This window comes from Choristoneura fumiferana, chromosome 14 (genome assembly GCF_025370935.1).
Source record: "Choristoneura fumiferana chromosome 14, NRCan_CFum_1, whole genome shotgun sequence".
In the NCBI taxonomy this organism is placed as follows: domain Eukaryota; kingdom Metazoa; phylum Arthropoda; class Insecta; order Lepidoptera; family Tortricidae; genus Choristoneura; species Choristoneura fumiferana.
This window is the reverse complement of record NC_133485.1, coordinates 16468157-16490590: the sequence shown is the minus strand read 5'-3', so window position 1 is coordinate 16490590 and position 22434 is coordinate 16468157.

The following is a 22434-nucleotide window of genomic DNA, read 5'->3' as shown; positions in this document are numbered from 1 at the left end:
ACACAGTAACCGCGACTACTTTCAGCAACGGCCTAGGTGAAAACTGTCGCAAATCAGAAGGAGCGCTGGAGGTATAGGAAGTTGACGTATGTGTGAGCACTTCATCACACTGAGACTTGGCGCTGTAGGGGGCGGCAGAAGACTCGACAACGACAGGCGCGGCGGCGGGCTCGGCGCGGCGCGCGGCCGCCAACGATGACAGGTCGTCGTCGTCCTCCACCCCGACATGTGCAGCTGCGGCTCGCTCGAGATTCGGGTTGTGCAGCAATACGTGATGACGGAAAGTGCAGCCGTCAATGCTACATTGACTTTTCGCCTTGCAAAAATTTAATCTATGCCAACCTAACTTTAAGCAACGATGACAGACTCTATTCTTTTTGACGAACTGCCATCTGTCATCGATTGACATATGCTTAAATTTATTACAGTCAACTAAACTATGCAATTGACTGCATAAAATGCAGCAAGAAACGTTGTTCGATGCTGCCGTTGAAGGCTGGTCCTTACTTGATGACGCGGACTTAGCGCGCTGGCCTTCAACAACAGCATGAATTTTATCTTTAGGCCGCCTAATGTCTGCGGCGTGCGACAGAGTCGGCGCTGCCGATGGCTCAAAAATAACGCCGTACCTTGACTGCAAATCTACTTCGTACTCTAGAAAATCTGCGAATAGTTCCAATTTACTAACGCCATTCGCATCATGATATGCCGCGTACTGAATCCACCGCGTCCGTAGCAGTGGTGTAATTTTAGTAATCAGCGCTTGAAAAAGTTCAGGCGAGCGCAAATAATCTTGCTGCTCGAGCAAACGTACTACTTCTATACAGTTACGGACGCGGCAGGCAAATATAGCGAAATCCTTACCTTCATCGCTGACTTTTGGCAGCGCGCGCACCGCGGCTACCTCGCGCAGCACCACGAGCTCGGGCCGACCGAAGCGCGTCGCCAGCGCGCGCAGCACGGCGCCGGGCTCGCGCGCCGACACCAGCAGCGCGCCCACGGCCGAGCGCGCCGCGCCCTGCAGCGCAGCACCTAGGCGCGCTAGATTCTCGACCGGGCTATAAGCGCTCGCGGTAGAATCGTAAACACGCTTAAAAGTCAACCAGTCTAAATGTGACTTGCCGTCAAATTGAGGCAGTTTTATACAAGCTTTATCAGGACGTACAACTTTATTTACATTTGAAATTAAAATATCCAACGATTTTATAAGCTGCGGTACGTCCGATGGGGGCTGCGTCATTTCCGCGGCGGCGGCCGCGGAGCTTCCTCCGCCGGGTGGTGCAGCGTTTACTAGGAATTTGTGTTGCGGCGTAGAGCCGGTGGCCTGCACGAGCGGGTCTCGTTTAGGCACGAACATGGCACTATGGAGCTCATCTTGCCCGATTTCAGGGTCTGCAAATCTGAAATCAGAATCATGGCCGAGATTTTCCCCATGTTCACGATGACCTACGCTGTTGTCGACCCAATCTTGAACTGATATGCGGCTGGAAAAAACTGAGCCGCGCCGGCTTTCATCTGCGTCTATAGCAGCGAGCTCTGCGCGCAACTCGGCCTCCGCAGCCTCACGCTCTAGGTCGGCCTGGCGGCGTGCTTGCTGGATCTGGCGTTGCGCCTGTTGCGCCTCCAAGTCGGCCTGACGTTGCGCCTGTTGCGCCTCGAAGTCGGCAAGGCGGCGCGCGTGATGCGCCTCCGCGGCCAACCGCCTGGCCACCACTGTAGCAGAAGAGCGGGACGTGGCCGCACTTGCGGCCCGGGACCGGGGGGTCGCCCGGGGCGCAGTCGCCGACATGGCAACAGGTCCGCTAGATGCGGACGGTTGTACTAGTACCTCCGTAGAAGAGCGGGACGTGGTCGTGCTCGCGGGCCGGGAGGTCGCCGGGGGTGCGGTCGCCGACACGGCGAGAGGGCCGCTAGGTGCGGACGGTTGATCCTCCCTCTCCGCACTCGACGGACCTTCCGGGGCTGCAGCGAGCTTCTTAGCGCTAGCGCGCGTTTCTACGACCATTTTTACTCACCAAATAGATTTTATTCGTGTGTACTCCCTGTTTCTTCGTCCGAAAAAATGGGCTTGTTGATTCACTAGTTCACTCACTTTAGCTGAAGGACCAAATGTTACGGTCTGGTGCCTTAAGGGCTAAAACTGGGCCTTAAGGGTCTGCGAGCCTACTAAATACAAAACACGTGTTAACTCGTACGTATCTTTAATCAGACTGCCAAATAGAACATACAAAATTATTCAAAATTGGTAAAAAAAGTATAAAAACATAAATTCACATAAAAAAGGTTGTGCCTTCGGCACAGTTACTACAATAAAAAGCGTTGATAAACTTTTACAAGAACCTAATAACTACGTTGCGTGTCACTTTCTCACGCTTTAAGCCGTGTTAATAAAGAATAGAATTAATAAAAAAATATATATATTACATAGGCGGCTTTTACCAAATACTTAATAGGGTAACTGCAATATTATAATGGCAACACTAGTGTTGACGTTTTATGTTAAGTAATAAAGTTTTGGTGTAGTTTGGTTGCAAGTGTTTGCGTGCCACTGTGTTAGCACACGGATTGGTGTAGTTTGACCGGCCTCACTTCGTTGTTCGCAGCGCCCTATCTTTAGTTTTTATTTGATCTGAGCTTAAAGGAATAAAATGCAATCCCTTCGTACAATGAACCAACCATTCTAAAGAAATCTAAAACCAACAAATTCTACTGTCAGAAGCCACAATGGGTGAGGAAACGTCTGACTTGGTGTTGTACTATCGCAATATAAAATACTCCATTGTTGGATAATAGAAAATGTGAGGTCATTTTTCACAACTCCACGTCTGTTGTTACGGATTTAAAAGCAAACTGTACGGCTTAAGAGGGCACTGAGCTTCTCTCGCTCACTCTATAGGTATATCGGTGATCAACTGATCACAATATCAGTAGGGCTACTACGAAATTCGAAAATCGAAGTTCGTATCGTACCGTCCCTCTCGCTCTCCTATGAAATAATATTAGCGTTAGCGGGACGGTACGATACGAACTTCGATTTTGGCTAACAGGTGAGCCGTAAGCTCACCAGGTACGTAGCATTTAGATCTGGAATTTTAGGATTTTACAGAAAAAAAAGAACAAATCGAGTTATTTTGAACATGAAACTACCGTGAGACTCACTCATATTAAATATAATGACCCGGATAACTCACGTCTTAAATCGAGTTTAGCTCGACATGTTTCGGGCTAATCCGTAGCCCTTCGTCTTCGGAGCAACGCGACTCAGCGGCTGCTGCAACACGCGCACTGCGCGCCGCCGCTCTGCTCGCGCGACTACCCGACGAAACTGACACCGGCACACAACTACCCGCGTTTTCATCATCATTACAACTGTCAAATGTAGGGTAGCACACAACACTAACAACATCGCTCTGTAAAGGTACGTTCACACACACCGATGACGCAGCACGAGTATTTAACACCGTTTTCCAACTCGGAGGTACCGTCCAACCACTATCCCGGTTGAAATTCGGCCGACGACTAATCTCGATGGCTTCACGCACTTTCCGAAGACGAAGGGCTACGGATTAGCCCGAAACATGTCGAGCTAAACTCGATTTAAGACGTGAGTTATCCGGGTCATTATATTTAATATAAATCGAGTTATGGTAGAACTGTTAAGTACTCGTAATTTAAAGTCAACAGTTGTGACCTATTTCTAAGATTTTTTGAGCCAGTCACGAATTTTAAGGGTCCCGACTGTTGAACTTGAAGTCACTTAAAAGAGTTCTAGATAAGAATCCTAAGACTAGTCTTTCCTATTTTTTTTTTATTTAAGGCATTCCGGTTTTTTTTAACTGTCACAGTATGTGATTAAATATTATAAAGCTACTCCTACTTCAATGTACTGAAGCAATTACTTTGTTCACCCGCGACCTTCGTGAGGTCATCAGCAAAGTTTTCAGTTCATTGATATGGACCTCCGCAAAGTAAAGCTACTGTTACACATGCTCGTTACTAGCACGAAAGCATGCTACAATTGAGCAAATGCTACCTACTAGCATGTGTGTACAGGACTTGCTACTATTAAGCATGCTTTGTAGTGGCAGGCCCTGCTATTTTTGAGCATGCTAGTTGATGCAGGAGTGGAAGGGGGAAAGGTAATAAGCAAGTGTGAACGCGTTTGCTTAATAAGGATGCTAGTATTGGTAGTGCCACGGGAGTTACAAGTGAAAGATTACAAAAAAAGTTGGTTGGTGAATTTGTTTAAATTAATTAATTTATTACCGTTGAAGCCGTAACGACCACAGGGTTGCAGCCGTAGGCCGTGGATTTTGAGATTCTGTGTCCTGAAAGCCGTAGAACACGGTAATTGTCGTGGCAACAACTGACTTGAACTGGTAGAGAGCATGCTATCAAGAGGCATGTCTATCGGAGTGTTTGTTTTGAGCATGCTTATTTAGGAGCATACTCAAAACTAGCACGCTTATTGCTAGCAAATGTAAACAGTCCATGAGCATGCTTATTACTGTCATGCTCATGAACATACTTATTACTGTCATGCCCATAGGCATGCTTATTACTGGTCATGCTCATGAACATACTTATTACTGTCATGCCCATAGGCATGCTTATTACTGTCATGGTCATGAGCATGCTTATTACTGTCATGCTCATGAGCATACTTATTACTGTCATGCCCATAGGCATGCTTATTACTGTCATGGTCATGAGCATGCTTATTACTGTCATGCTCATGAACATACTTATTACTGTCATGGTCATGAGCATGCTTATTACTGTCATGCTCATGAACATACTTATTACTGTCATGCCCATAGGCATGCTTATTACTGTCATGGTCATGAGCATGCTTATTACTGTCATGCTCATGAACATACTTATTACTGTCATGGTCATGAGCATGCTTATTACTGTCATGGTCATGAGCATGCTTATTACTGTCATGGTCATGAACATACTTATTACTGTCATGGTCATGAGCATGCTTATTACTGTCATGCTCATGAACATACTTATTACTGTCATGCCCATAGGCATGCTTATTACTGTCATGGTCATGAGCATGCTTATTACTGTCATGCTCATGAACATACTTATTACTGTCATGCTCATGAGCATGCTTATTACTGTCATGCTCATGAACATACTTATTACTGTCATGCCCATAGGCATGCTTATACTGTCATGGTCATGAGCATGCTTATTACTGTCATGCTCATGAACATACTTATTACTGTCATGCCCATAGGCATGCTTATTACTGTCATGGTCATGAGCATGCTTATTACTGTCATGCTCATGAACATACTTATTACTGTCATGCCCATAGGCATGCTTATACTGTCATGGTCATGAGCATGCTTATTACTGTCATGCTCATAGGCATGCTTATTACTGTCATGGTCATGAGCATGCTTATTACTGTCATGCTCATGAACATACTTATTACTGTCATGCCCATAGGCATGCTTATTACTATCATGCTCACTAGCATGCTTATTAGCATGCTAGTAACAAGCATGTGTAACAGTGGCTTAGCGCCTAATTCAATAAACTACTCCTACATTTTACGCTGACCTATCAGCTCAATTTTAAGACCCAGCTTTTAGTCTTACAGTAAAAGACCATTTGCATAATGTTAAATTTAATTGTTTCCTTCGTCGCCTAGCGTCGTTGCAATTTTAAATTTAATATCCACTCTGCAGTTCTGGAGCATTTTGCTTAGTTTATCGTGAAATATTAATACTTTAATAGCGTTGAAGTTTGAGTTTTGTATCTTCTGAGTGTTCTTATTATTGCGATGAAATATGGAGGATGTTTCACGTTAACATAGTGTTGTAAGGATGTGAATATATGCATACTAGTGTTTACTCGCAGCTTCGCACACGTAAAAATCATTAGATCCAGCAGCAGAATTGAAAGTACGAGATTTTAAAAAATTGCCGTGGGAATTCCCAAAAATTAAATAGTGGTTTTCATTAACGTTACATAAAAAACAATCATGTCAAATTTCATGACTCTAAGCCCAGCGGTTGTTGTTTTGAGATTTTATCCCTATCATGTGGGAATATCGGGATAAAACTTAGCCTATGTTCTATTCCAGATGTCCAGCTACATACCAAATTTCATTCAAATCCGTTCTGTTACGTGTATGGAGTGCCCCCCTATAAATATTTATTTTTGTAATTTAACTACAAAACTACCTAAATAGCGGCTTTGACAAGACATCTGTACTCCAAATTTTCATTGATATACATCTTGTAGTTTTCGAGTAAAATGCCTGTGACATACGGACGGACGGACAGACAGACAGACGGACTTGACGAAACTATAAGGGTTCCGTTTTTGCCATTTTGGCTCCGGAACCCTAAAAAGCCTATATGTTATTCCAGACGTCGAGCTATCTACGGACAAATCATCTAAATGCTTCCATCCGTTTTAGCGTGAAGGGGGTGTGTGTGTGTGTGTGCGTGTGCGTGTGCCTAGAGCTGAGAAAAAACAATCCTTCGAAAATAATAATAATAACAATCTGTATTCATTCATTTATGTATCAGTCTGTATTCAAGTGTCAAAACTCTGTACATAATTATGTCAGAAATACCATAACTAATACGTAATTTTCATGTCCAGGACCAAGGTTATAGTATAAAATGAAGATACACAATTTACCATACCATCCCAGCCTATAAAGGTCCCACTGCTGGGCACAGGCCTCCTCTCAGAACAAGAGGGCTTGGGCCATTGTTCCCACGCGGGCCCAGTGCGGATTGGGAACTTCACACGCACCATTGAATTGCTTCGCAGGTTTTCTCCTTCACCGCAATGCTCACACAATATACTTCTATACACATTTTACTTCTATTCAATTCCAAGCACAAAAAACCTAAAATATAATCTCCGAATGACTTCTCGCGAACGGAAGAGAAAAGTGGCAAAACCGTATTCTTAAAACTGAGATGAGCGAAAACTCCCTTGATGAATCAATTGTCTTTCAAAGCAAGTAATTTAAAACAAGCTGGGTACTTGAAAAAGTAATTTGAAGATAGCGAAAAACGAAAAGCACTGAGGCCTGCGCATAGATTAGTGTGTGAAAGAAATGCCACTCTGTACTCGACGCTTCACTACTGGAGAGAAAAATAAAATATATAGTTTGTCTTGCAAAATTCGCAGTTCTTTCATGTTTTCTTTGAATCTACTTGCACTTACAGAAAGCCAAAGACAAAGTTAGAATTAGAAATGACAGAATTAATACATTAGCGTAGGCAGTTGAATATAATAACGAATAGAAAAGACACTGTTATCAATTATGATAAAAAATTACTTATTTATTATGAAAATATTAAGAAAATACAAAATATCCATGGGACTAAAACTACCATTAAATTAAAATAACTAAAAGTAAAACTTTAATTAAAAAAGAGAGGTGGGCCTCTTGGCATGGTGCCCATCACGCAGGCAGCATTCCCGCGTTGAACTGCGATTGAGATTCTTTGCGCGAGAAAGCTGCCGGCGCGAGGGTTGCCTGTTGCCTCCCTTAACCTATTGCTGAGCTCCCTGTGTAGCTCCAGCGCACCCTTACCCCAAAGACCTATAGTTTCGACGCCGAAAGCAAAGAAATGATATTGGGCGCCGAGACTGGTATATTTTGTGACCTTGAGGCGTTCCCGGGCGTCTGCCGCCGCCCCCGCACATTTGGTAGTTACTGGTAGGTAGGACGCCGCCAGGGTATCTGTATTTGTATTATGATTGGTTTTTTACTGTTATCAATGTTATTACAAGAGCTACCAAAATGACTTAGCTGTCACTAATAATAGATGTACTAGATGTAGCTGTTTGTAATAAAATGAAACATGTTTTATTTTAAAATGTGTAAACCTACCATGCTCAATTACAACTGATATAAAGTGGAAATGTGTGTATCGCAATAGTAAAAGTAATAAAATTATTTTATTTCATTCTAATAACCGTATGGTCATAATATTTAATCGATTTCATTCAGACGAAATACTGGAATGAAAAGGCCGACGAATATGTTCATAGTATTATAAAAATTTCATAAAGCTACAGCCTTTTTTGGTTTTGCAGAAACTGTGAATACGTCTGCCCAGCGCCGTTATACTACATTGTAAATTATATAATTAAAGGCTGTAAAATAAACATCCTTGTTGCTTTTAAACCACATAACAAATTGTGTTCAATGAAATGTATAAGAGAGAATTGTAGTGCTAATTGTGTCTACCTACTGAAAGTTTTATTTGAGATGTATTTTTGCACAAGTATTTTTATCACGTTCGAATGGTATCTATGCTTGTGTCTAAATCCAATTCATATTACCATTATTCGTTTAGTTTAGTTCAACCATTTTCCGTTAAAATTCGTTGTATCGTCGGCAAACATACTGTTTTTGCTACACGTTTAAAATTGCAGCTAACTAAGAACTTCTACCGCTTGTGTTTGATTTAATTAGCTCGAATATTGCTATTTCAAAAATTGATCCCCTACGTTTACATAATGCTCAGTAATTTCATCATCAAACAAGCGTTTTAATTTTCAAAGTGATCCCTCTGTACATTGCGATGTCTTGCTTCTTCCCACTCAAAAACGTAATTAATTTATTTGTTATCTCTTTCAGACAGTCCACAGAACAAATAGAAGCGTAATTAGGGCTACGTAAACATTTTAAAAAACTGTTACCCTGGGAAGGGTGCGGGAAAAACTGCTTTGGGTCGTTTTTATTTCGTTTTACCTTTGCATTAGCATGCATAAGTGGGACAGTGGTTTGCGAGGAATATTGCTTTAGAAGAAAGGTTCCATGTTTTTCCATTTTGCACGTACAGCCACAGGAGGGGCGGTTTCGAAATCCGTTCAAAACACCCAAAATCTTGTTTGTTTTAACTTAATTTCCACGAATGTGTTAAAAAAATCTTGAATTCCGTTGAGTTAATAAAAAAGTTAAAGAAAAGAAGAAGGAGGTCGTTCGCACAGGCGGCATTATGCTTATTTGGGACTATTTTGTGACCGTGATACATATTTTTTAGTTTTCTTCTGTTTTTAGGGTTCCGGAGCCAAAATGGCAAAAACGGAACCCTTATAGTTTCGCCATGTCTGTCTGTCTGTCTGTCCGTCCGTCCGCGGCTTTGCTCAGCGACTATCAATGCTAGAAAGCTGTAATTTTGCACGAATATAAAACAAAAAAAATTTTTTTAGGGTACCTCCCATAGACGTAAAGTGGGGGTGATTTTTTTTTCCTCCAACCCTATTGTGCGGGATATCGTTATATAGGTCTTTTAAAACCATTAGGGGTTTGCTAAGACGATTTTTCGATTCAGTGCTTTGTTTGCGAAGTATTCAACTTTAAAGTGCAAATTTTCATAAAAATCGAGCGTCCCCCCCTCTAAAATCTAAACTTTTTCGTAATGGCTACGGAACCCTATTTTGGGCGTGTCCAACACGCTGTTGGCCGATTTTTTTTTGTTTAATTGTCACCAAATAAATTTAATGTTTTTTATGTTTCTTTAAGAAAATAAGTTTTTGTTAAAAATCATTGGTCGTGCGTCCGTGCGTCTGTTATATAATAAAGAAAAAAATAGGCCATGCACCCTTTCAAAATGCTAATTCCTAGCCTTATGCTAATCATTGGTTCCCAACCATCGGAACAATAGGGCTCGAGCTCAACACCTCAATTACCAACAAAGTGGTTTCAATCGATAACCTATTACCGATTATTGCTTGCCGCACGAGCGAGTGGCAGCAGTCGATTAATTTCACTTAAATAACATTTCGGAATTATCATGTCGTGGACAACAATTGGACATTAAAGGGTGAATTGCAACAAAATTGTACATTGTTAAGGGCTTTAGTTAAGAAAACTTGATTAATTCCTTTGTGTTTCGAAAGTAAGTCATACAAACTATATAACTATATAGTAATAACACAAGTTTATATGATAATTACTTACTAAATAATCAAGGAACCAATTTATATTATTTTGTACAATTAAGAGTTAACATACATATAAAAACAAAAAGAATTAACCTAAGAAATCTTAACTAACTATAACTATCAGCAATATACAGTCAAGGAACTAGTATGAGCCACGTCTTCTTCAAGGTATCCTTAAACGAGTATACGGAGGAAGGTTGTCGGACGGCGGTTAGCAACCGATTCCACAGCCTAGCCGCATGCACAGAAAAGGATGTGGAGTAGATCTTGGATGAGGTAGAAGGAAATGCTAGAAGGAGATCGGTGCTTGACCGCAAACGATGTTGGCTGCCTTCAGCTAAGTAGCTGAATCGCTCGGAAAGCTATAAAGGAGCCGAAGGATTAAAAATAATGTTGAAGAGCAGTGACAGAATGTAGAAGTTTCTACGGTCCCTGATGGGTAACTATTTAAGCTGCGCTTGAAACTATGAAACATGATCGTATATACGGAGTCCAAAAATGTACCGAATACACACGTTCTGGAGACGATCGAGCTTGTCAAGAAAATCACCATAATCTAGTATCGGAAGCAAAAGAGATTGGGTCAAACTGATTTTGATTTGGAGCGGCAGAAAATTATGCAAGCGCCTGTGCGAGTGAAGTGAGGCAAAGAGTTTCCGACTAACTTCTGCAACCTGAGCCGACCAGGAGAATGTCTGGTCCGTGATGATGATTCATGATAATTCCCAGATTTCTGACGGATGTTGTTCATCTGTTAAAACCGAGTTTAGACTTGCAAGAATAATCGTGCAAGTTGCAATACATTGCGAAGCCGTAAGGTCAACGAGTTTGTAGTAATCAATCGAGCGCCGCAATGTAATGCAACTTGCACGATTTTTCTTGCAAGTCTAAACTCGGCTTAGTGCAATAATTACTCACAATAATAAATTGGCATACATTTTATAACATATTAAAAAGCATAATGTTTCTATGTATTTAGTTTAGTTTCTGGCCAGAGAAGTTAGTAAAGTAAAAGACCCGAAAATCACTGATGCATAAAAAATTGTTCCTTCATTCTTTGTAGAATTTCTAAGAAGTCGAAACTTGTTTTAGCTCGCTTTCAAATTTGTTTTACACTCAGACGGGTTTTTTATAATACCTTACTGCGGACATACTTATTAACAAACATATAAAACCAGCCGACTTCATGAAATGAGACATTTTACTCTTCTGCGTCCAACTTGTATTGTATCTTCAACCCTTGGGCATAATTGTTTATCCTTTGAAGCCTGTCATTGCCCCACCCTATATTGCCCACTTAGATGACAAACTGTCATTACACTTCACTTTGGCGATACACGTGGCAGTTGACTGGTAATAGTTTGGCAAATATGGTCATTGGAATATGTTATTAAACTGTTACTAAGCAACGAATGATACTTTTTTTTTCTGAAAAAAAAAATGAACGTGGTGATCTCTGAACGCTAATTGGCTGGAGCATGATTAGGGATAGACAAACAGATACTTAAATAGACGGCCAGTGTAAGTTGAACTTTAAATTAACAGGAAATGTTCGCTTTTTGAATTGAGCATTTTGCTTAAATGTCTATAATGGACTTTAGCAGGTTCAATCTGGAAAAAAAAGCAACAGCAATAGAAAAACAAACCTTTTTGAAATTCCCGCTACTTACATATTTAAACTCAACATTTTGTTACTAAAGCCATAATTAAAAGTTTCTCCATTTAAGAAATAGGTACATAGATGTTTTTTTTTCTTCAAACAATGACTTTTACTGACTTTCCTCTCTTTGTAAGTTTTCCCCTCCTAATTAGGTTAGCTATAAGAGATCATTTTTTAATTAACGGTAAAACATGAGTTTTTTTATATAAGTTCTCCTTTGTTTCCGATCTATTCAGGTTTAATACATAATAAATACAATCAAAGAAAGTGAATCACGTATTTTGAAAAAAAAAAATGCTTACCCTAAGGGTAAGAAAACAGGGGATGATTGATTGTTCAGACACTGATTGTAATGTATGACCAGGCATAACTTTTAACAGATTGGTCTGATTTTGATAATTCTTTTCTTGTTGGATAGAGTATACCTTGAAATTGGTGTTATATAAATTTGGAAAAATAAATTACGCCAAGGGTGGGAAAAAAGTATAAAATAATACACTTTTTAACAAAAAACTGAAATAAGTACAAAAAAATAATAAACCTTTTTTGTTAAACCTTAATCTAGGTACCAGTTTGAAGTAGGTGCCTCAGCACGAGCCGGGAGGAGTGATAGAAGCCCATCAGGTAGACCACTATAGGTCCACTCCTCCTGCCTTGTACTGAGGCACCGACTGCAAACTGGTACCTAGAATAAGGTTAAACAAAAAAAATTTTTTTTGCTTTTCGGGTTTTTCGGCGGCTTCATTTTTTTTTGTTAAAAAGTTATTCTCTACTGTAAAGTACCCACAAATATGGTACCCACATATCTGTGAAAGTACCTATGTATTCTCTTATGCTATGTAAAACGTAGTGGTTATATTCTCTTTGATGCTATGCGACTCAAACATGAAACACCTCGAAATTATTATTGATACAATGATTTCATTATTCCCAGAAGTTTCCAGTTCTCATTATCTTCCTCCTTTAGGCGTCTCTTCCAGGAAATAGATACAAAATCGGATTATTTAATCATAAACTAAAGTGAAGCCGTCCCAATTTCCTGTTCATGCCATTAATCTGTCAGACATAACTCTCCTTATTCCTAAAAAGGGCTGAGTAATAAAACTACTAAATAGGCGACTTCGTTAGGAATGTTCCATTCACCCTTCGTTGTGAAATCCGCTTAAATACGATCCTGGCCGTTTAAATTCAATTATTTCAGGAAACTCGAATGGTTTAATGCAAGGAGTATAGAGATTTATGAAGATGCTATGTTATTTTTATACCATTACGGGCTGTCGCCCGTGACTGTCTGGGAAGAATTCATTATAACGCAATCTTGTTTTTTTCCGATGTCCTTTCATTTATTCTGGTCTGTTATACGCAAAATTTCACAGGCTCGAATGCGGAAAAAACAAACACACTTACTTTTGGATTATACGAGGTTTATGCCATTATTGTTTCTTTATAAGTATTAGTAAAGTCGTGAAAGTCAAAGCCAAAATGGATAGGCTGTTATTAAAATGAACTACATCTTCGACCTCATCTGCATTTATAAATGAGATTCTTTTACCACCCCAAAGTAGGTACCTATGACAAAAATTTGCAAATACTGAATGTCACTTGGCAGTCAACGAGACATTAAACATAGTAGCTTATTTCTGATATAGGCAATTTTATGTTGTGAAAAATCTTTTCAATCGTTCGATTGTTTACTTATAGTACCTGGGCGACCGAGCTATGCTCGGGCTAAAATTCGTTAATAAGGGCTTTCCCAGAGATACGACCAAGCCTGATCGATTTTTCATCCCCGAAAAACCCTACATAGGTACCAGATTCCATCTTAATCGTTGGAGCCGTTTCCGAGATTCTGAATATATATACATATACAATATATACATAAGAATTGGCATTGATCACTTTTTTACAATGTGGTCCAATTCCAAAACCATTTCGAGGAATAGGTTTATTAAATCACTTTATAACAATTTTGTAAAAAAATACTAATTTATCGTGTGTATATTTGCAAATTTTACGCAACATTACACGTTTGACTTTTGTTTGTCTTCCATCATAAATTAACGCTATGTAACTAATCCACCTAATTCTAACACTGCCAGGTCTAAATAATTGTGATGGGCAACGAAAACCGTAGTTTTTAACGCCATGGCAACTTTGGTTAATAGCTATAATTCCGGTATTTATGAATCTGACATTTTAATTTTATTGTTTAAATTGTTATTATTATTTCTTGTTCTTATTTTATTGTTTTTACATTGACATTTAAATTGTTACTCAATTATTGCCTAATGTATTCATCTTTACATATCCTTGACATTTTCGCCATTATTCTTTATATACATTTCAATGTGTTTTCAGTCTGACGACCCCTTGAGGAGAACCAGTCTAATTTTAATTGTTTCCATTCACATGACATGCTTAGAATTTTATTTTTTTATAATTGTTACTGATCTTATTACCTTTGACAATTTCAATACAAATTCTTATAACTGACATTTATGTAAATTATAATGTAATGATGTATTGAATTAATATATAAACTAAACTGTACTAATAGGGTAAAAAAATTAAAACGCAACTAAAACCACAGTCGTTCAAATAGGTGTCTTAAATTCGTCTATTTTATGAAAAAAATAAAAAAATTAACCATTGTTTTTTTGAGACCAATGCCAATTGCTCGTTTAAAGGTATTAGATAGTAGTAAATTAAAAGATACATCACTGTTTAGGCCGAAATTTTTTAAAAGATTAAAATCATGTTATTCAGTCAAATTTCTTTCCTTCCCAATTTTTTGCTTTGGAATAGATAGCAAAGTAGCTGATTTAGCAAAGCAATGTTTAAATATTATTAGTGAAACTTCTCTGAATTATTCAAAGCTCCGTGGCAAACACAACGCTTGGTTTACTGCTTATTGATAAAGCTTATTATCATGCTGGTATTATTTGCTTGATCAAGTTTATTCGCTATCAAAGTATTAGTGGATAATGTTTTATTGCTTTGTTAATAAAAAATACTGTGTTTTGATTATCTTACATAAGCGAACCTCTTTCACAGATTATTTACTAAATACATGTATTCGCCAATCCATAAATTGATCGATTCCTGCTAATTTTGCCCATTTTTTTGAAGAATTATGTAAACCGAAAAATAAAAATCTTGGTAGCCTAGTGGTTTGACCTATGGCTTTTGAAGTAGAAGACCGTGAGTTTGAGCCCGGGCTAACAACGCTAAGTTTTTCGGAATTTATATGCGAAATTTCGTTTGAACTTTAATAGGTACACACCTGTACAGAAATTTGATTATGTGTGTGAAATTACCATGCTGCACTGAGCCCGCGTGGGAACTACGCCTCAAGCCCTTTCAATCTGACAGGCATGTGCTCAGCAGCAGCATGTATGTAAAATGAGATGAATAATGAAAAATCAGTAAACGGGCACAATTAAATAGAAATTACCTCTGAAGAAAAATTGTATAATAAAACATAATTGCGCAGGAAATACATGTATACAAGTAAGACAAGCCAAGCAAGTAAGGAAAGACGTGGTGGCCTAGTGGTTTGACCTACGGCCTCTCATGCAGAGAGGATTGTGGGTTCAAACCCCGGCTCGCACGTCTAAGTTTTTCGAAATCCATGTTTGGAGTTATTAAAATTTACCACGAGCTTTACGGTGAAGGAAAACATCGTGAGGAAACTCGCAAAAACCTGCGAAGCAATTCAATGGTGTGTGTGAAGTTCCCAATCCGCACTGGGCCCGCGTGGGAACTACGGCCCAAGCTCTCCTGTTCTGAGAGGAGGCCTGAGCCCAGCAGTGGGCGTATATAGGCTGGGAAGATGATGAAGTAAGACAAACACAATCACTTCAACCGAAACACTTTAAAAACCATCCCAATAGAAACTGCCGAGTACTTCCATCCAGCAAAGAAAGAGTTAAATACAGCCCTCCAAAAAGACTTAAATCCACTCCAAGAACACTTTCATTTTCGACTTTAATGCCCAACATTTAAGGTTTATATTTAGAACTTCTGTTTCGTTGTGGTTTGGTTTTCGCAAATGGAGGATATTTGAAGAGTCGCCATTTGCAATGCGATGGACGTCTTTGACATGGTAATGGCGACCACATGTACTGGGCCGTTTTAAAACAATCTGTTTGAACACAAATTTATATTTCAAGTTTAAATATTATAATTTAATTCAATGTATTTTTATTTACGTGAAGGTGGGTGGTTTATTTATTTATTTATTTTATTTCTTTATATATTTGTGCATCGTTCCGTGAGTCACAGACGGTTCTGGCGGAAGATCAGCGCTGCTGGCGTATAACGCATCAGCATAATGCTGAGTCAGCGACCGTTTTTGCTTTTTTTGTGTTTGTTTTTGTATTTGTGTGTCTTCCGTACTAGTGAATAAACGTCTACTTTCTTTATAAATAAAGATTTTCACAGACTTTTAGAAATCAGGATGTTTCTTTGCGGAGGTATATATCAATGAACTATAAATATCACGACTTTCTTGGGGAAATAGTATGGTGTTTACCTTTGGCCTAACCACCCCCTTTGCACCAACGTAGAAAAGTTGAAAAATCCAAAATGATTTATTGAATCAGGCGTTACTTTGCTGAGGTCCATATCAATGAACTAAGAGAATTTCCTTGCTCACCCGCGACCTTATGGTAGTTAAGTTTATACAAGATACCACACCACACTGTAAGAACACACACAAATCACACAAACCCATTCGAACGTTTCGAACTCAACCACAGCTCATCTTCAGAGCAACACAACCGTACACCGGTGTAATGTACATTTATTAATCCAAAATTGTTTTTCAAAAGTTTAATTCAATCTCAAAAAGGCTGAACCGATTTTTTACCGACGACATGGAAATTTGCTTTCACATAAAAAAGCTGCTTTCAAATCTGCCCATCTGTTTGAGCTACGGTGTCACAGACAGACAAAGAGACTTGTTTACAACACTGCGTCGGGGCTCAGAAACAGTTTTTTCAAATTAAAATAAAAGCTTGCAAGATATTATGTAGATAACGAATGCTTGTTCTCAATTCACACACACACACATAAACTAGAATGGAATCTTAATACACGTCAAAACTACATTTCAAATACCTACCTTTGCATCAATTTTGAAGCGCATTTACACTAAATTAATTACCTTGCATGTTCCCTCAAAATTTTTAAAGCAACATTGAGTGAGGTAGAGCCTGTCAAGTTTTAATGAACCGGTATCCTACGATGCCGGTAACATCCGGGTATTACATCACGTCCTTAAACCGATGTATATGGGTTATAAGTACTTTAGTAACTAGATATCAAGGACTCGAGCGCTCAAGGAACGATGTTAATCTTTTGATAATAAAATATAGTTTTTATGGTTTTAAAGCCACGACGAAAATAACCTTGCCATAAAAAAAACATTTTTAATACAAGCTTTTTTGCTGACTGTACTTTTTTTTTACTTTACTGGCATTGTCACCCAAACTACATTTGCATACCAAATTTCAAGTCGATGCTATTAACCGTTGAAGAGTTCCGTCCTGCGGAGACGATCCTGGCTGGACTACCAGGATGTTACTACATTACTGTATTGTCACGCGATTTACATAAGTGTCCAAATTTCAAGCCAATCTGACTACTGGAAGTTGGTCAAATTTAACTTGCAAGATTTGATTACAGACAGGCAGACAGAAAAAGACAGTCGACGAGACAGGTGAAACTAAATAAAAGTTTGTAAAAAAAAGCGATATTATAAGTTTGACACCAATGTCTTTTTGTATGTGGCATTAGCTCTGAAACATATGGACCGATATCGATGCATTTTTTTTATGTGAAAGCGAGTTTTCTTGTCGTGGTACTTAGCTAAATGACACAATCAGTTCAGCAATTTTTTCAAGTTATTGAACTTTGAAATTATAGAATCAGGGGTTTTTCAACTATTCAAGTTGCCAGAATGAAAGAAACGAAACCATTGCGGTTGCGCTATGTCGCTATTCTCTTTTTAAGTTGCCAGAATAGAAAAATGAAAACATTGCGGTTTCTCTATGTCGTTATTGTCTGTCTGTCCGTTTGTCGGACTGCATCTTAGCTCAAAGAAGTGAAATTTGCACGGGTTCGGGATTTAAATATGTATACGGCGTGTATTTTTGATACTACCTCAAACTTTAAGGGTAGTTTAGGAAGGCCCTAATAATCACATTTTATTATGTTTCAGTAGAAAATTTTGACTTATTATTTTCCATACAAAATTAATTACCACGCAATGTATCACTACGTGATATTACTTTGTTTTTATTCAAAACGTCGCACTTGTTGACATGACAGCTGTCACAGAACGTTTCTCTCTCGTATCAAATTATTGTACGCATTAAGTACATTGCTGCTCGAAAATATTTCAAAAATTAATTACGCTCTGGTAGTCAATTTTAAATTAACAATTTGTTTTGATAACGGTTCATAGCACTTAAATCTTCGTCTGGTTACAGTTTGAGGTAGTATCAAAAATACACACTGTATATAGAAAAACCTATTTTTACGCAATCGTATTTTTATTTTAAAATTCCAAATCCTAAGCCTAGATTTTGAACATGAAATAACCGTGAGACTCACTCATATCAAATGATATTGTCTCGGATAACTCACGTCTTAAATCGAGTTTAGCTCCTATTCTAGATACATAAAATTTAGCACAATGTTCTTCACGCACCGCTCTACTTTCTCGCTCACTGCTTTTGATGTGATTTTGATAAAAGATTGCAAGAACTATCATAAAACTAATGAGAAAACTTCGCAGCAAATCAAATTACATTTTCACTAAACGAAAATTCAAATTCACCTTCCTACCCTCAATCTGAAGGTTGTAAAGCTAGGTTTACACTGATTTTACAAGGAAATAAACTAATTTGTTCTTTTTATCCATTCTATATTTGAGCGAGAGCGCGAAGTGTGAGCAGAGGCTCTATGTTTCAGCTTTGACAGGTATGCTTCCGTTTATCCGATTGTCTGTTCTCCTCTCCTCTACATACCACATTTTTTAATCAATCTACGTGGAATTTTGTGAGCAAGTTCGATGATTATTTGTATTTTTTTTTCGATTCAGTTTTTTAAAACCACACATACTTTTTAGTAAGTTATTTCAACAGCCTGCCTTATTAATTGTTTATAAAAATTCTCACGGAAAACTTACTGAATGAAACAAGTTTTAAAATCTCGTTTAAGTTTTCAGAAACTTCTACGTTTTTGAAAATACTATGCGACTTTTTGACGACCGTATAGCGAAGTGGTTAGAGAACCTGACTTTGTAGCTTGAGTAAATGTTTGTATGAATAATCCGAATCTTTGATCTCGAGTCTTGCACGTTTCTCGTATTACTATTTAAGTTTGGATTCATCCATATAAGTTTATTTTATACGTTACCTAGTACCCATGGTACAAACTTTGCTTGGTTTGGGACTAGGTCAATTGATGTAAATTCTCCCATGATAAATATAACAAGCTTTTATTTAGTTTCACCTGTCCCATTTTTTGTCTGTATTCAAATCTTGCAAGTTAAATTCGATCAACTTTCAGTAGTTGTATTGACTTGAAATTTGGTATACGAATAATCTGGTAGTGACATCCTGGTGGGTCGGCTAGGATCGTCTCCACAGGACGAAACTCTTCAACGGTTAATGGCATCGACTTGAAATTTGAAAAAAAAAAAAAATTTATTCGTGACAATTTGGTATTCAAATGTAGTTTGGGTGACAATACAAGTGCAGTCAACAAAAAGTACAGTCAGCAAAAAAAAGCTTGTATTAAAACTGCAATTTTTACCCAAAAATTCATTTATTTTTTATTTATATAACTTGCTGACAGCTGCCTCTCCAATCATAATTTATGTTTCACCGTATGTAGACCAGCTTTAATACAAAAATAACGTTTTTATTTTGCTCAACAGAGCGTTAACGCCGAGGAATGGTTGTGTTAAACGAAATTGCCACGTTGAGTTGCTAAACGATATCCCGGTAACTGCTTATGTTCACGGAACGAAAATGGCGTGGAAAGTTTTCCACTGTTTTTAATTACGATATAACTAATTTTCTTACCGGCGTTGCTAATTTGTTAGTTTTACTCGTATTTAGAGGTTTATTGTGTTAAACTTAATAAATATTAACCACCAACCTACAAACCAATGGAGACCAATGTATTTTAAAAGACATACTTATAGATATAAGCGCGTATGTGTGAGGGCTGCCTCTGCACTTGAAGCACGTTTTTCGTTTATTTTGTGAGCATATGACGTATATTTACTCAAAAAATCATTGATGGAGACTGTCATACATCTGAGGTCTTATTGTTTAAAATACTTGGAATGACAATCGTTTTCACTAATTCTGTGTGTCACACGGCATAAGACGAGGGTAGAAAGAGATGGCGAATACGATCACGAACGCATCAGAATGGTATCGGTTTCATACATTTTAAATGGTTGCGTTCATATTTATCTGATGCAGTGTGTTGTGACGGCTTGTGTTGTGTTGCATCAAAGCCATAGAGAAAAAGAGAGACAGAAAGCATCACAACACAACACGACAGTTAAAATGTTAATGCGGCTTTAGACAATAGCCTCTGTTTGTCGTATCACACTACACCTGTCAACTTGGAGCGATTTACGAGTCATCATGATCATCATCATGTCAGCCGAAAGACGTCCACTGCTGGACATAGGCCTCCCCCAAGGCTCTCCACTCAGACCGGTCTTGTGCTTTTCGCATCCACCGCGATCCCGCGATCTTAACCAGGTCGTCGCTCCATCTTGTTGGAGGCCTACCGACAGCTCGTCTCCCGGTCCGCGGGCGCCATTCGAGAACCTTCTGGCCCCATCGGCCTTCCGTCCTGCGAGCAATAATGAAAAAGAATTAAAAAATTGAAGAATTGAATTTGATTTGATTTGAATTTGAATTGATTAAGAATTTGAAGAATTATGTAAACCGAAAAATAAATATCTTGGTAGCCTTGTGGTTTGACCTATGACTTTTGAAGTAAAAGACCGTGAGTTTGAGCCCGGGCTAACAACGCTAAGTTTTTCGGAATTTATATGCGAAATTTTGTTTGAACTTTAATATAAGCTTAACGGTACACACCTGTACAGTGCGTTACCGGCCCTTTGACAGATTGATAGGCGGTTTTTAAAGATCCCTAAGCTGTACCGCTCCGGAAACAGTCCGAGGAAGCTGGTTCCATATTTTATTCGAGCGTGTAATAGTAGATTATTGTCGTGGCCTAGATGTAGGCAATTGCTGGCTGAGTATGAGTATTAAACGGACGAGCTTGCGAGTCCGTTTAACTAATACGAAGCCAGCAATTGCTATTCCAGCCGAGACTAATATAAAGCTTTTCTCAAAAATGGTGAATAATTCTGAAATAGAATAAACTTTTTCTCAAAATATATTATAAAATTTAATTTTATTCCAATATTTTTCTTATGCTTTCCCGCCTTTTTTATTAAAAAATAAACTGCAGGCGTATTTTCCACCGAAAACACCACAAGCTATTTCAGACCCAATAGAAAAAGTCCGGAGATTCCAACAAAATATCTGATACCGGCCATTAGACTTGGCTGTATACGACTTGTGCCAACATTTCCATGGCTTTTTAACTTTTAAAAAAAATGTGACTGATTGTAGGCGCGCTAATTCATTATTGTCGAGCTAGCGCGCCTGCAATCTTTTTAACTTAATAATTTTTCGCTGACCATAAACTATGCACTTCACCTTCTGATATGTAAAGAATAATGTCAACTTTTATGGACATTTTTGAGAAAAGGAGTTTCGCTTAAAGCAGACGGTGCTAGATTGCCAATCATCAAAGTGGTGAGGATGATGACTGACGCAGGCAACAATCCGAAATTTCAACATTACAGTCCAGTCGAGGAACTAAATCACGTACCAGAGTGGAACCTTTGTGCTACTAAAGTTACGTTGGCATCCCATACATTTGCTAAAAAGATCATAGCGAAATTGATTAAGAAAAGGTCCCACCCATGGTACGTGAATCAGTTTCTCCACTATTACGTCCCAGTGAATTTGTACTGGCATAGTTTCGAATAAGGGATCAGTCTCATATAACTAAAGCTGTTCTAAACAATTAACCGCCGAAGTTTTCTTCATTCGACTCCGCGTTAAACTTCAGTGGGTACCGTACCGATTGTTATCGTTATAGCTCCGTTAAACTCGAAGTTAGTTAACTGCAAGTTAACCGTGTGCCGGCTAATGGGTTTATGCATTGCTCTATTAAGAATAATATATGTGGTTCACGAGGACTATGTTATCAAGTAGCTGTTGCAACTGCGGTTACTTCCCGTGGGAAATTGCAATTTCCCGAAATAAAAAGTTGATTGTGTTAATCTGGAATAATGTAGCTTTATATTAGTAAGTTTGTTAATCTTAGGATAGTTTTATTTCAGTTTAATTATTATTTACTGTTTTCTGTTGTATAATAAGCTTATGTTTAGTGAGATACTTTCATACACAAACACACACACACACACACACATGTACGAACACAGTGCAGAAGTAACCTAGGTGATAATTCAGGCTATAAAATACCTGTGTGCTAAATAAGGTTCAAATCTGTTCAACAACCAAAATTAAATCCAAAATGGAATGATAATATCGCACGCTCATCATTCTCATATCAAACTTAACACCCTTTGCTTGTTAAAAGTTGAACATTATTTGATTCAACACGTACATATGTGCAATGAACGCGCGCGTGTTTTATCATGCCGTGTCACGTCACGTTATTTAACGTTGTACGACGTCACGTCCGCGGCGAGG